A 15799-nucleotide genomic window follows, 5' to 3' on the forward strand; every position below is an offset into this window, starting at 1 on the left:
CCACCAGACTTCCTGTTCTCTCTTTCTGGTCTCTTTTTGTTAGATCGGGACTACGTCTGTTCTCTATCCCTCAAGCTGAGTAACGTGAATCTAGGTTTCTCTATCCCTAGAGATTTTCTCTCTCACTTTTTTCTTCTTCTTTTTTGGTTCCCTTTCACTCCGACCGATCCTCTGTTTTCCACTTAATCTTAACTCTCGAACTAAAATGGACATTTTCATGATGGTGTTTCCTTTTTCCATTGTAAAACATTTTCCCCTTTTCGTTCCTGCCCTTCCATTTCTCTCTCCCCTAAAATTTTCCCCCTTTCCCTTCCCTCCAGGTCTCCCCGACTATATATATACCGGGACTCGCTTCTATAAACATTCTCCTTCCCTGATGGCCGCCGTAAGGTTCAAATGGGTTTCAATCCCGCCTGTCCTTTTTCATTTCCACACAGACCAAGTTTTCTCCTCTCTTCCACAAGAGCAAGAGCCCCATGTTAGTGTAGTAATGCTGGCTTAGGTAATCTAAAACAACAACAACAACAACAACAGCAACAACGCAGTACCGGAGAGGGGAGTGACAGTTGCCTTCTCCAAGGATGTTGGATTTCAAACTCACTGTTCCTGCAAAGGATTGGGGGGGGGGGGGGGGGGGGGGGGGGAGTTCTCTGTATTCCAGGAACTGCTCGCTAAGTGGGCGAGTTCAGTAATAGGGGAACGAGATGAGCCCTTTTTGCGAATTTAACCGACAGGCGAATGATGGAGCCGGTTGAAGTTGATTTGCGGAAAGATTCTCTGAAATTCAGTTGGTAAAACCTTCACTTGAGGACTGACAGCGGTAGTTGGTCAAGAGTTAAGCCAGTTTTAAGCTTTCAATTTTAAGCTTTCACTAATGAATTCACTCAACGTTCTCATCTGTCCTGCTTGAATCAACTCACGAATAATGTACATACAGAGATGAACCCTCAGATATAGCTGAAGTTTTAAATTCCATTTTCTAATCAGAAATCACCTGCTGATCAGATCTAAACCACAGAAGGTGTCTGGGTATTATCAACAAACAACAGGAAAGGAAAATGGTATATCGAGAGAACTGGGGATTTTTATGGAATGTGGGTCATACTCAATGGCTTCTCCAACATAGGTACTTGAGAAGAAAAATGGGTAACTAATTATGTGTTGGTTATAAGCAATTAGAATCAGTTACAAAAGATTATTAAGTATATCTTAGTTGAACCAGACCACTGAGCTCTTCTCTGGCTGGCCCGAAGGATTAGATATTTGTACGTGGCTAAGAACCACATTCTATCGAGAAATGAATTTCTCATCACCAGAAATAAATTCCTCTGGTTCTACGCTGGCAGAGCGGGGAAGAGGACTCGGACTACCAAATCGGTAGGCGAGCACGTAACCCACTCGTCCAACGATGAACTACAAAAGGTTATGCATTCTATTCACGTTCAATCAGATATTTGCTAATCCGGGACAAATCAAGATCTGTATGTTTAGAAAATGGACGCGTACCCCTTTGTAAGAAAATAGCAGCACTCAAGACTAGTGATACGTTGAATGATATGATAACATCATTCTGACGTCATAAATGTTCCTGGCCATTTCTTGAGAGTGGTGATGGCTTCATTAACAGGATAAGAGTATTTTTATGAATTCAGATATAAATAATTTTCAGGACCGCAGCACACAATGGAGACATTAAGGAGATAAGGGGTAAAAATTTTATATCTTGAAGAATGAAGAAATGGAGCAAGACATTGCGTCAAGTAGGCGATCTCTTACCGGCCCAAGAATACAAAAGAATGTATCAAGCATCCCTGCTTCATTAACTAGCATTGAATGTTCTTTTAAAAGTGTCTAATTTTGTGAAACAGAGTTTTGAAGGCACACAAAGTCACTAACTAGCAAGGAGTTTCTGGATTATCCCATGTTTGATTGACTTTTATAGTGGAAAGTGAAGCTTGCAATTCGGCTATCAGAGTTGCAACCTGGATTTTAGATGATGAACGAAGAGACATACTCATTTGTTTTGCGTTTCGAGGACTGTAATCACCCTAAACAACTGAGAGCTCCTTTGCAGCAGAGGCTTTAGCCGCACTGGAGAGGCGTCTGTTCTTCATACTTAGTAACCAAGTTCAGTCACATTCTAATTCCCGGCTGACCGTTTCGTAGGTCAACTTTTGGAGGATGAATTCCTTGTAATACGCTAACAATTGCTTGCAATCAGCACAACATGTGGTGTTGCCAGCTTTCGGGAGACGCGGGGATTGAGTAAGTCAGCCAAGTGTGAAACATAAGCAAATATGAATGGGAAGACTCTAATCTCTGTAACACAAGGCACTCTTTGCCCTTTATGTATATGTGCTTGAGTCTGTGTGAATACATATAAGACTTCAGAGATGGGGGACTGTCTGCTCTATAGAACTTAAAGCACCGCATTTCAGTCCATTTAACGATTTTACTGATAGCGAGCTGACGCGGTCACTGCTATCAACTATACATTAAATAGTGAAAGATGAAGAATGGCCATTAGCAAATAAGGTATAGAATAGGCCATCATCTTAGCAATTCCGTCGACGGCCAATGTGGAACTATCCCCTCGGATACTTCATACTTGAAACGGCTGACCAGCCGAGATTGACCTCAAACATTCGATGTCTTAGAAAATCCCATGTCTACGAGTATATGTGGTCACGAGCCTTTTCTGGATTCGAAAATAACGCTGACAAGATTTATGTATGTATGTATGTATGTATGTATGTATGTAGTATGTATGTATGTATGTATGTGTCGTTAAATGCACAATATATTCATATAAGCATTTATTATTAAGTGCACAATAAATTCATATACGCACTTAATATAGAGTAAAGTATGAATTTGGACGCATGCCATTTTTCGTGTACTTGGATGTGTATGAAAAAAAAAATCCAAATATGCCCAGTACAAAAAGCGCGCTAATTTGCATGTTTTACTTAAGAATTCCTGAAGGACTTGGAAAGGATGAAGTGCAAGGCAGTGACGTAAGTAAAATCCTTTTTAAAAAAAAAAATACATGAAAGCTTACGTCTTTATCTTGCAGAAAATTGAGTTTAATTAGTGTCCTTTCTTTTCTTCCTCTCATTTTCACTTCCCTCTATCCTACTCGGTTCTTTGAGATACTTTCATGTAGATCCCACAACTAAGCCCTTTCTCTCTCATCTTCTCTCCTCTTTCCTCCTCTCCCTAAAGTCTCATCTCTCTCTCCATTCTGTCTCTCTCTCTCTCGAGTGCTGTTGACTGATTATATAGCGAATGGGAAATCTTTATTGCGGATTAGATGTGGGAATGGTCGCCTTAAAATTAGATTAAAGTTTCGGAAATAACATTGACACTCGTTGAATTAGGTTACAACTTCACACATGTCCACAGGAGACTTCTGATAACCTTTCCTCCACATACACAGAATGTATAGGTTTCTCATTCGCGTGTGTTTATGGAGAGGATAAAAAAAAAACCCTTGAACCAATTCTGCTTTCCCCTGAATATGAAAAACGATAAACATCTCGGAGGAAGACAAAAAAAGAAATTCTTCCCGAGTTTCTCATTCCTGAGTCCAAGAATTCCTCCACTAATTAACTTCCTTAAAGGAAGGCTTGTGATATTTATCCTAGGCTTAGTCTCTGCAAAAATCTCCTTCAGAGGAGGATGCAGAAGGATGATTAAGAAAACTCGTGTGAGGATGAGGAAGAAGTAGGTAAGAAGAGAAATAAGACAGGAAGATGGCATAGGAGGTGGTTCTAATTTTTTTTTTTAATTCTGCTAAAACGAAATGAAAAAAACAAAGCACGAGACATAAAGAAACAATTTCTGCGACATAATAATCTACTCATTTACAAAACAGGTGATTCCTCTCAGCGTTATGAATGACAGAAACGTCGCCCATCAACGCGCTCAAATATTTTGAGGAAATGATCTGCATTTAAGGTTCCTCACTGTTTGCGTGCAACCAGTAGTTACACAAATACTTCACAGACAATGAAAATCACAATACGCTATGAAAAGATCGCCCAGAAATGCCTTTTTCTTGAAGAACAACGTTGATAACAAGGGGGTATAATTCCGCAGTTTGATTTTTCATTCTTCCGTAGTGTTTTCTCATGAATAAATGACACTACAAGTCTCATGTCGTTGTTCCATGTTTTCTCAGAACGCTAATATAAGATAAATAGATAAGTAAACAAAAGGAGAACAAAAAATTAGAAAACCAGAAAACAAACAGGAACTGGTCTATGACAACTGCCAAGAAGTATATCTGGCGTCAAGCCTTTGTACGGAAAAGCTCATTATTAAACAAAGTCTGGGAAGGGAGGGCGAAAAAGAGAAGAAAAACGTTGCGGTAGATTTTCTGCAAAGCAGTTGATGAAGTTATGGGAATAATTTACCGAGGGGATTTAAGCGTTTCTCGTCCACTGCGCTCCCTTGGCGTAGTGGTGAGTTAATTGTCCAGTCAGGCTGAAGCAGCGATGGGGTACACGTAATGAAAGAAGGAGGGAAGTCGCGGCTCTTTTGTTTCGTCTATCTCCCAGAACAAAAGATGATATCATCTTGAGAATGTCCCCAATCCTTTTCTTCTTCTTGCAAAGCTTGCCAAGTCCTGTGACATACTTCACATTCTTTGAACATTCTTGTCGAAGAGATTTATTGTACTGCACTGTAATAGTTCTTTTCGTGTGCCATTCAAGAAAAGGCATACGATTTTTCTTTCAAAGTTTTAAAAATTCCTTGGGATTCACGCTCAACAAATGTCTGAAAGTCGATAACCAGTTTAAAACACGTGTAATCGATCAGGTTCTTCTGTAAAAGCACCAGAATTTCTTTCCAAATTCTTGAGGGTAAGCGCTCATGATGATTTTCCATTTCTTCAATGCTTTATAAGCGATAGTTGGGTGATAAAAGAGTATAGTTTCACTTCCTCCCTTGCTCAAGACTACATATAAGAACACCCTTCCTTCCTCTTTCTTTCAGAATGAAGGAAACAACGACTTTATATTATGGGTATCTTGCAGCTGACAAAGACTTCCACTGGAGGAATTCATCCTGCGTTGCATCTGAAGAGGAAATTCAGCGAAGCCAGAAAGAATATTCGGGTAAATATTATCAACAGAGAGAGATAAAAAACGAAACAAAGAATTTAAACGTTGGCTTAGTTGACAAATAGTTAAGGGGCCCTTACACTGAACGATTGTATGAACGATTGTCTGAACGACTGTCGGTATCGTTTGTAAAAACATTGTGTATGGGCTTGTCTGAATGCAAAAGTGGGCGGAGTTTCGCGTCTGAACGATCTCAGCGGGAATCTGTCACGACCAGGATGCTGGCTTGCGACATATGTCTGTCATACACAGGTCGTTCAATGTATGTGTTTGTCTGCCGATATAACGATGTCGCGGACGTCTCTTGTAGAGATGATGCCATTATGTCTTCTCGAGATAAAATCATTGTTCAGACCGAAATCGGTGCGGAGATCGTTCCTACTGTCTGAATAGCATGTGTGTTTGTCGGTAACGACAATCGTTCATACAATCGTTCAGAGTATGGGGCCATTTATGAAAGCTCCAATCAAATGAAAAATTCAACAAAAAGAAGGGAAAGGAAATGAAGAGCTGATCTAGTAAATACAAATCAATGCTAATCTCTTCAGAAGAGAATTATTCTCTGAAGTTCTCAAAAATAGTCTTGGAGAGAGCCAGGCCCATTTCGTCTATTATAGAAGTTAAGTGTACAGACCCTCATCAAGAAAACGACCCTTTATAATATGACGACATTTTTCAGGCCAATGAGTTAAAGAAAAGTCCTGATATCCTTTCAAAAGCGGCGAAGAGAGAGAGAGAGAGAGAGAGAGAGAGAGAGAGAGAGAGAGAGAGAGAAACGGGGAAGTGGTTCAGTCAAAGAAGACGATTAGTCGAGAAATGAAGAAGGAGATTCTTTTTGAATCGTCTTCCTCCCGAACCACCACCCAATTCCAGGTGAGCGGAGAAAGGATATTTCTAATCTGATCTCTCATGCTTTGATTTCTCTTCTTGCTGATGGCAATTCTCCCCCGTCAGTCAGTCACCGAAATCCTCGAGCGATGGATGAAGCAACAAAGAGAGTTTTTTTTCTCTCTCTCTCTCTCTCTCTCCTGGGTAACGGAAAGGAGCGAGCGAGGTTTTTCGTACTTCTGATTTGAAGGTTTCATTTATTTATTTTTGCGAGTGCAGAAACATAAAGGCTGTAATTCTTACTTTATTTTATGGCAACATAATTACGTAAAATGTACTTCATTACATTATTATGGACTGTCGAGTGAATTCCTTGCGACTTCAGGAGGCCTAAAATTCGGAGTCATTCGTGTATTAACCGTTTTGAATTTTCTAAAAAATGAAGACTGACGCGCTGTGTTGCTGGAGCCCGTTTTTGAAGGCCGAGCCTGAAAATGAAGCGCCAGACGAAGCTGGAAATGCAGGGAATGTCCAACAACTTTTTGGTAGACCGAGAGAAAGAAAAACCACAAAACCGAGGTAATCCCCGGATTGCTGGCATACCCATAGTAACAAAGGAATGTGGTTGGCTTTATGTGAGCAACTTTCTTATCGCTCAGAGACTGGCCGACTACAAAAATGACCCGTAGAAAGACTGGCGTCACTTTACAGTGATCTTAGAAAGAGTAGTAGATGGTAGTACTGTCTTGTATGTTTTTTTCTTTTTCTTTTCCGCTGTAATTGAACCAGTGGTTATTCAGCAACGGGACCAACGGCTTTACGTGACTTCCGAACCACGTCGAGAGTGAACTTCTATCACCAGAAATACACATCTCTACCCCTCTCAGTGGATTGCCCGAGAATCGAACTCGCGGCCACCGAGGTGGCAGGCCAAGACCATACCAATCACACCAACATACATGAGTGTGTAATATATATAAATAATATTGGTATTGGTATGTATGTATATGTATATGTATAGTATATGTATAGTATATTATGTATATGTATATATATATATATATATATATATATATATATATATATATATATTATATATACACACACGTATGTGTGCGTGTGTGTTAAGCATAATTACTGGTGCTACACTTAGAGCCTAGTACGTGAGGTTCTGGACATGCTGTTAAAAAAATAACTGAACACCATCCTCGCTCTCTCTCTCTCTTGAAAATGTTACTAAAAATCCAACGCGATGAATTTCCTTCAGAGAGTAGTTTTTTAAACTTTTTTTTTTTTGGGGGGGGGGGTTTTTTTTTTTTTTTATTTTTTTTTTTTTTTTTTTTTTTTTTGGGGGCGCCTGAATAAAGGCAGCCTCATTTTCCCTTGTCAGAAAATACTTACAAGAGAGAAATGCTAGTGACAGACGCGGAGAGTGTTTCGAAATTGACTCAAAGAGAAGATACTGCTATTAAGCTTCCTGATTCTTTCTTTTTTTTTTATTTCTTCGTGTGGACGAAACCACCCCCCTCCCCTCCCAGCGAGGTTTTCTTTCTTTGTTTTTTTGTCTAGCAACATATATCGATATTTCTTGAGTTTGTTTTAATGCAACGACAAATATTTCCAAATAGAGCTATTTGTTAGTTTGTTTTATAGCGTTATCTTTAAAAATCATATAAGAGAGTGAAAGTGCGTAATGCATCACTATAAATCCTTACTGCAATTCGATTTCTTATCAGAGCTGAGAAAAAGTGGCACTTGGAGCAGACGGAAGGGAGGTCAACATGCTTCTTCCCTTCAGAGGAAATCATGAGAATACTATAAACGCTCACGCAGGCTTGGCATGAATTAAAAAACCTATATGCAAAAGATACCTCAAGTTCGACCAGTATAGTATTGAGTCTCACTTGTTCTCCAGAAAATTGCTCGGTATATTATCTCGCAGAAATATACTTCCCGAGCAAATTTAAGAACCATTCATAAAATAAATATACGCAGAACAATACAGAACCATACAAAAGGTCTATTTCTTTTTAGTTGTTCTACACTTAAATCATGTATTTATTGCTGCTTTCTCACTGCTCCTCTATAATGTTTTGATCATATCTTGCAGAATAACGTAAATGTATCTTATTTATGACGTTCATAGTCATAAATATAATACATGCCCCTTTCCTTACTGCTTAAAAGGATAATTAATCAATACACACAAAAATGGCAGATGTTATCATAAGGAAAACTATCAATACACACAAAAATGACAGATGTTGTCATAAGGAAAACTTTATGTAAAAAAAGGCAAAATATGAAAAGCCACATGAGTTGTAGAGGGAGATCTGATGTAGAACTTCATTCCCTAAAGGATGGAATGACGTAGACTGTTATTTTTTAAAGCTTCATTCCCTAAAGGACGCTGATGGGAATGACGTACATTGTTAATCTGTTCTCTGAAGAGAGTTCACATTCCACGACCAAGTTTCCTTTGTACTATAAATGTTGCGCTTAATGAAAATAGGACCACCATGAGACAGGAGGACGCAGATGAATGGAGATTTATGTAGAAGAATTTTAGTACAGAGGTCCTTTGCGTCACACGGCCTGGGAAAGATGACGAAAAATGGGAACTTTTAAGTCAGAAAATACAAGCTCCAGACTTTTAATCATTCTTCCTCCGCTCCAAAAGAGTTGTGTGTGTGGAGGAGGAGGAGGAGGAAGGGCCGTGATAGGGGTGCAAAATACAGAGCCAGTGATTTGGGCTACGCATGGTCTATCATGATGCAGTGGTTCCCAAACTTTTCCAGTACGTGACCCCTCTCAATAGTACCAAACCTACCATGATCCCTACCTTTATAAGCTTTCTGAAAATGCACCAACTTCCAATGGCGCAGATACATTTTAAACATTAAATTAAAGATCATTCTCAGCAGAGAGAGAGAGAGAGCAATAACAACAAACAAAAATGCATTTTAATGTTTAATAACAAGGACTGATTTAAATATAAAAAAATAACATAAATCCCTTAATATCATAAAAAAATTTCCTCAAAATCTTGGATCCTCCATGACCCCTAGAAAAAGGCTCATGACTCGCAGTTTGGGAACCCCTATCATAATGTAAAGAAAAAGTCAATCACCAAAGTCAAATTCAAACTGTTAAACCAAACACAATGTTTGTCAGCGAAGAAAAGCAAAGGGAAAGTGAAGTGTGAAAACAATTGTTAAATTGTTTTAACTTATCAATGTATAAGAGGGGTATTTCAAGGTTAAAGAAAAATCCAAAGAAGAAAAGAAAACTTCGGGGGAAAAAAATCCCAACAAAATCACTTAAGAGACATCAAGAATGATGCTTTAGCGAGAGCAATGACAAACTGTAACAGGACGAAGGAGAAATCCCACCCAACAACAGAGACTGCCTCGCCCGATTCCCCGACACAAAGCAAATACTGGTCTCTCACCCTTCGGGAAAACAGATGTGGGAAGAGAGAAATAAATACGGGAGGATATGTGAAGGGCGAGTAATGGAGGACGATGGGAGGAGGCAAGAAGACCAGAAATCCTTGGCAAATCGCCTTTTTCCTGGAACCATCCGAGTTGAGATGATGTTAAAAGAAAGGGAATGTCGAACCTTGACTGCCAACCTTTCCTGGGAAAGGCGCCGGGTTGTGTTTTTTTGTAATTGCTGTCAGACGTCTTTTAACAAACAGGAATTACGACAGACGAAACTCGCGAATATTTTTATAGGTTGAGAAGCGCGCTGAATTGGTCGGAGATGAGAATTCTTTTGCCGAGTAAATCTGATGCGTGACATTCTGTTTCTTGTCATATGAAAAAATATGGCAGGAGTGGAAACGGACCATAGAGTGGAGAAGCATTCTGTTTCTTATCATGCGACGTTCATACACAAGTACGTACTAGACTTTATTCATCCCATGGGAAATATTTTCTTTTGTTCTAAGAGGTCAACAATAATAAAAAATGTTGCGAGTTTGTGTATAACTTATTTTTATTTTCTATTATTGTGGACCTCTTAGAACATCATATCTACTCTCGCGATAGAGTTTTCCCAAATACTTGCTTTAATGGACAAAGAGTTTCGTAGACAACAAGGACTCTAATTAACGTTCTGAAAACTACCACTGTAGTAATAGCTACAGTCGCAAATGACTCAGTCAAGTCATTTCTTGATTTAAGCGTACAGTTTTTCGCCTCTTCTTCAGAATTTTACTAAGCCACCTTTAAATATATCTCATCTCTCATAAATACTTCAGTTCAGGAGTCACATCTTCGTTCAAGACTCTTACTATTATCTTTCATCTCTCCTCATTATTCACCTTAAAAAGGTCAATTGCTACTCAATTACCCTAACGCGCAGTTCCAACTTCATTCTTTCCAATTTCTTGGAAACTCTTATGATCTTCAGTGATGAATGTCAGAAAACCGAATTCCTCTCTTATTCAATCTTTTTGTCGTTCAAATTGCATAAACGTTCTTGAAGGTGCCACTAAGCGGGTTGCTGCTGCTGCTGCTGCTATGGTGTCTTTTTCTCTTCATTCTAGTGGCTCTTTGGACTGCTATTCCAGTATCTGGAACGCTTCTTCTTTAGTTTTTAATCGCGACAGGCTCAGACAACCTCTATTTGATTTTCCTTTCCTATATCCCCCGTCGCTGGTTCATATATCTCCTGCAAGACATATTTTAGTACCCGTCATGCTGAACTCGATATCAGGGAATCTGCTTTAGCCTATGCTTTCTTGTGGAGATCAACTATATAGCTTTGCTAGGTGCACTGACTAATGCTTGCTTTTCATCTACGGCCAAACTGTGGAACGCTGTACTGTACTGTCATGTACTTTGCTTTTTTAATGTCAAGTATATACCTTCTAAAGATATTACTTTATATATATATATATATATATATATATATATATATATATATATATATATATGCATATAAAGGTTATCATGCAGTTCCAGATTGAAGCCAAAAATTCTAATCTTGAAACCGAGCTACCAATTTTAAGGGATAATTGTAATTGGTAGGCCGACTTGCTTTTCCTTCCTAGTGTCTTTAAACCTTCAGCTGAAAGCCCTTGCGGAGAGAGTCAACAATCCATAAACCCAAGAGGCCTCCAAAGGGAAATTATACAGTCATAATTTTAACGGTACATTAAGTACTACAGCGTCACAGGTGGTTTCGACTTGCTCGTAAAACGCAATTACAGTACGAAATGGATTCATAAGAATTTACAAGCTATTAAAAATGTGGCTGACCTCATAACACTTTATGCGACTAAAATGTTTCTGGAAGTATGACAGTTTTTCACATATGCTCAACTTTATCTGTATATTTATCTAGTCTTATTTTCTCCAAAACAATTAATATTAGAACTGAAGATCGGGAAATGCAGTGTGGTAATGGATATCGACTAAAACATAATTTAAAAACACTTGGTTGACGTAGATGAGGTGTAAAATATGATGCAAAAAGTCAGAGAGAGAGAGAGAGAGAGAGGAGAGAGAGAGAGAGAGAGAGAGAGAGAGAGAGAGAGAGAGAGGCGGATACGGTGTCTTGCAACCATTGGATACTTCGAGCGTGATGTGTCTAAAATAATTTTTCAAGCTGTGAGCTCTTTAAGTGATTGATTTTTTTTTCACCCTTTCTTTAACGCTTCTGAATTTCGTGTAACTACTGTAAGGAATGAAGATTTCATTTCATGCAAGCTGGTAATACAATAAGCCTATACAACACAACCTAAAATTTACATGCTGAACACAATGCCTAACGCATTAAGTAAATAAGAAGAAAAAACTTTCTCGTTTCAGAAACAATCTCGAAGTAAAACGCACTAAAGTTAGCAAACGTGAAATAAACTTAACTATCACATGGATGCAGAACAGAACGCAACAAGACTAAAATGGCCAAAAAAATACAAGCTAAATTAGGATTCTATTGAGCAACCTTCACAATTATTTAACATACACTATTCTGGCGGAACACCAATGTACTAAAAGTGTTGGGAGTGTCCAAATTAGATTTAGGAGTCGATTAGTTTGTTTGCTTGTTTGTTTGTGCTGTTTTTATGTCGATTAGTAAGCCGATTGGTGTAGCAGGTAAAATTTAGGAAGAATAAAACGATATCCCCCTTCAAGTGCAAAGACAATTAATTATTATTGCTGTACCATCGCTATTTCCACCGGTAAATAGCTAAGGCGTGAGGTCCGCTTCCCATAAAAATAAAAGCCATTAAAAAAAACGCAAATCTACAACTTTTCTTACTTCCGTTAGTCACAAGATGTCTGAAGGACGAAAGAGAAAAAAAGAAAGTGTCTCAGTGCTTTTCTGTTACTTAACAGAAACTTTCTTTGCTCTGTTCATTATTCAGTGTAGCCCACAAGCACGTCTAGTGTAAGACAGTGAAGGAACTGAGAGCTGGATGTTGATGTTATGTTTTCTTTTGCTCCTCGTATGAAGAGGAGGGAAATTCTCCAAAAAATCTTCCAGTCATAATTGCTTCCCCCCATCATTCTCTGTCTCTAGAAATCCACAATTTCCGCCTCTCCTCACCCCCCCCAACCTCCATCTGTTTTAAGGGGCCCCAATCGCCATTTGGTTTCCTATCCGTTTACTGGTCTGAGAATCCCCCTTTGGCTGAGCAGGAACTGTTTTTCAAGGACATTTTATTTATCTCGTCTGTCTGGCTGAGGTGGCGTTCTCATGTTGGGAGTTTTTTTTTTTTTTTCTGGAGGCGTTTTCCGATGGGGCTTTGGAGGGGGAGTGCAGGCAGCTGTTTTGACTGTCCACCAGCAACAGCCTTTTCCCTCGCGTCTGTCTTTTACCCGCTAAACATTCTGAAAACAGGTGCTTACCAGGATTCGCTTTTGAGAATTTCAACCAAATGATTTTTAAATGCTTTTTTTTTTTTACATTTCGTTACTTCGTTCCCCTTTCCTTTGTCTTTACGAAAGTGGTGTTATATAACGCTAAAGTAGGCAGCCATTTTCAGGCAGGATACCACACAGCAGCAGTTGACCAAACATTTTACAGAAGGGTCTCTCTCTCTCTCTCTCTCTCTCTCTCTCTCTCTCTCTCTCTCTCTCTCTATCATGTCTAAAGCACGGCGACAGACTATTTTCTTGATTTAGAGTTGAAGCAATGATTTCATGTATATTTGTTCATACTATTCGATATATCATCCTTTCATAAAAAAAAAAAAATGATTAGATTGGTATATTACAGTAGCCGTCTAACATTTTGGTGTGTACAGGAAGAAATGTCACAGAGTATTCTGAATGACGATTTCCTCTTATATAAACATGAGATTTATTTCACCAGGATTCGTAGCATGGTAGTGTCATACATTTTAAGGTTAAATCCTTTTGAGCCGTGATAATGGAAAATTTAGCAGAAGATACATGAATTTTATGTAATAATAAAGTATATATGATGTAAATTGTTAAGTTGTGCACCAATCTGACTGTTGTTCTATCCCTTTCCTTGCTCTAGTCTGTTAAAAGACACCAAAACATTTCCACCCTGCGTTATTAGTATCTTTGAAATGAGGACAATTTTACCCAAGAAAAAGTACTTCTTCACCAAATAAAATAGCGTCAAGTAATACGAGAAGCGGAATCTCATTAGAGCCTTTTTTTATTTCATTTAATGCTACCGAGATAAAAACGCCACTTAATTAAATTTTAATTGATTTCCCATGGAGCGAAATGACAAGTTTCGAACGAGATAGAACTCTCATCACTACCGAAAAGTCAAAGCAATTAACCAGAGGATATTTCCTTAACAAAATAAAAGAATTGAAGCTGGGGGATTTGGAACGTCCTCGTCTCCTGAAATGGCCGCTTTTCAGACAGATAAGTCATCAGCTCGATACAAGTGACGGGGCAGACGCTTCCAGGACCTGATACTACCAGTACCCAATACTATAACATTCTGATAAGGGTAAGTGAGGGATGCTTCGTTCAAACGCTGTACTAAGATGTACAAAACTGTCTGTATTTATGAAACGAATTCCATTTGAAGATTTTACGAACACTCATGAGTTTTGAATTCAGAAGGCTGAAATCCGAAGTTAACTTTAAAAAATCAGTGCGATTGAAGTGTGTATGTGTGTGTGTGTCTATCTAAGCAATGATGAAATGTGTGAGATATGGTACTGTAAATTTCAGTAATGAGCGGTATTTTATGAGAGTGTAATTTCTAACGTGTCAATTGCCTTAAATTGCTTTCCTAGTTACAAGCTATAATAACCAGCAACAGAAGCCCCTAAAATGTCTTTGAGCTATCTTAAAACAAGCAAAATAATTGAAAAAAAAGACTGTCATAAATAATTACTCCTTTAATGTAAAATGATATCAAGTGATGGAGTGAGTCGAATCTCAATGGTTCTAATTTTCCCTTTTTCCGATACAGTTAGTTAGTTTGTGAATGAAGAACCGAATTTCTTGTGAATTTACAAAAAGAAATGAAAATTCTGACCCCCCCCCCACAAGGCTGCTTTTAAACGGTTACATTGAAATTAATGTGGCGAATCATGAATCGTGCTGATTCTTCGTGAATTTGTCTCGATTCGCTTGGTGTAAACGGTTACATTGAAATTAGTGTGGCGAATCAATGCGAATCATGAATCGTGTTGATTCTTCGTGAATTGAATCGATTCGATTCGCTTGGTGTAAAAGCAGTCTTGTAGAGCTCGGAAATCCGTTCCATTTGTAAATTCATGAATCTCCCTTCGAGGCCCAAGTGAAAGGAAACGAAGGTAAAGGAATTTCAAATATCCCAGTCCCTCTGAAGTGGCAGGTTACCAAAGAATCAAGAAAAATATTAATGTCTTTTAATCAACAGAATCAAACTGTCACAGCCAACTTTCTGATATAAATATTCAGACAGGAGAAAATGAGGGAACCTTTATTCAGATGTCCTAACAAAAGATTTAATAACTTTCTCCTCGCATAAATCCAAGGGAGGTTCCGTATCAGTTTCTGAAAACTAATTGCAACGTCCGAAGAAGGGAAACGACTTCTATGTTACTCCCGTCAATCTTACTTTAATGTTAAATTCTTTATTTGGAACTATGTACATTTATATAGTCTCATTAGGTGAATGGCTAATAGGAGATGCAGGTTTTTATGAATAACATTGCTTGCAAGGAAAAGGAGGCCATTTTATTTTTTCAGCTTTATAGAGATAATATCTTCATCCTAAGGTAGAAATCAGTGAAAAAAAAATTATATAAAATAAATTTAAAATACAGTGGCATCAATGCCTTACTTATCAGTAAAAACTTGTAAATGCACGAAATAAAACGGAACAAATACATTTATAATAAAGAAAGAATAAAATGGGATTACAGGCTAAAAAGCATAGCTACCAACTATTCATCAGATACTGATCAGTCATTTTATGAAAATGCATATTCAGGTTTACATCAAAACCACAATAGACGCCACGAAAATCTACTGAATGAATTCTTAGCTTAGCGCCAAATAGAAAAACAAAAAAAAATCTACACATATCCGCTAGTAAGTGTTTGCAGAGCTACCCAACTATTCATTAGATACTGATCAGTTATTTTATGAAAATGGATATTTGGACCTAGATCAAAACCACAATAGACACCACCAAAATCTACCGTATACATTCTTAGCTTAGCGCCAAAATTTTCACAAATCATTTCTGCACAATAAGCATCGTAGGTGTTCGCAGAGCATGCTTTCGTCTCAAGCGATGTCCACGAATAAGTAGATCCCCACCAGAGGCTGTAATGTTGACCCTTTCCCCGAAAGCCTCGTTAAAAGTACCTCACAACTGCGGGATTTTGCACTGTAGGTCCG

This window comes from Macrobrachium nipponense, chromosome 39, assembly GCF_015104395.2.
Source record: "Macrobrachium nipponense isolate FS-2020 chromosome 39, ASM1510439v2, whole genome shotgun sequence".
Taxonomy (NCBI): Eukaryota; Metazoa; Arthropoda; class Malacostraca; order Decapoda; family Palaemonidae; genus Macrobrachium; species Macrobrachium nipponense.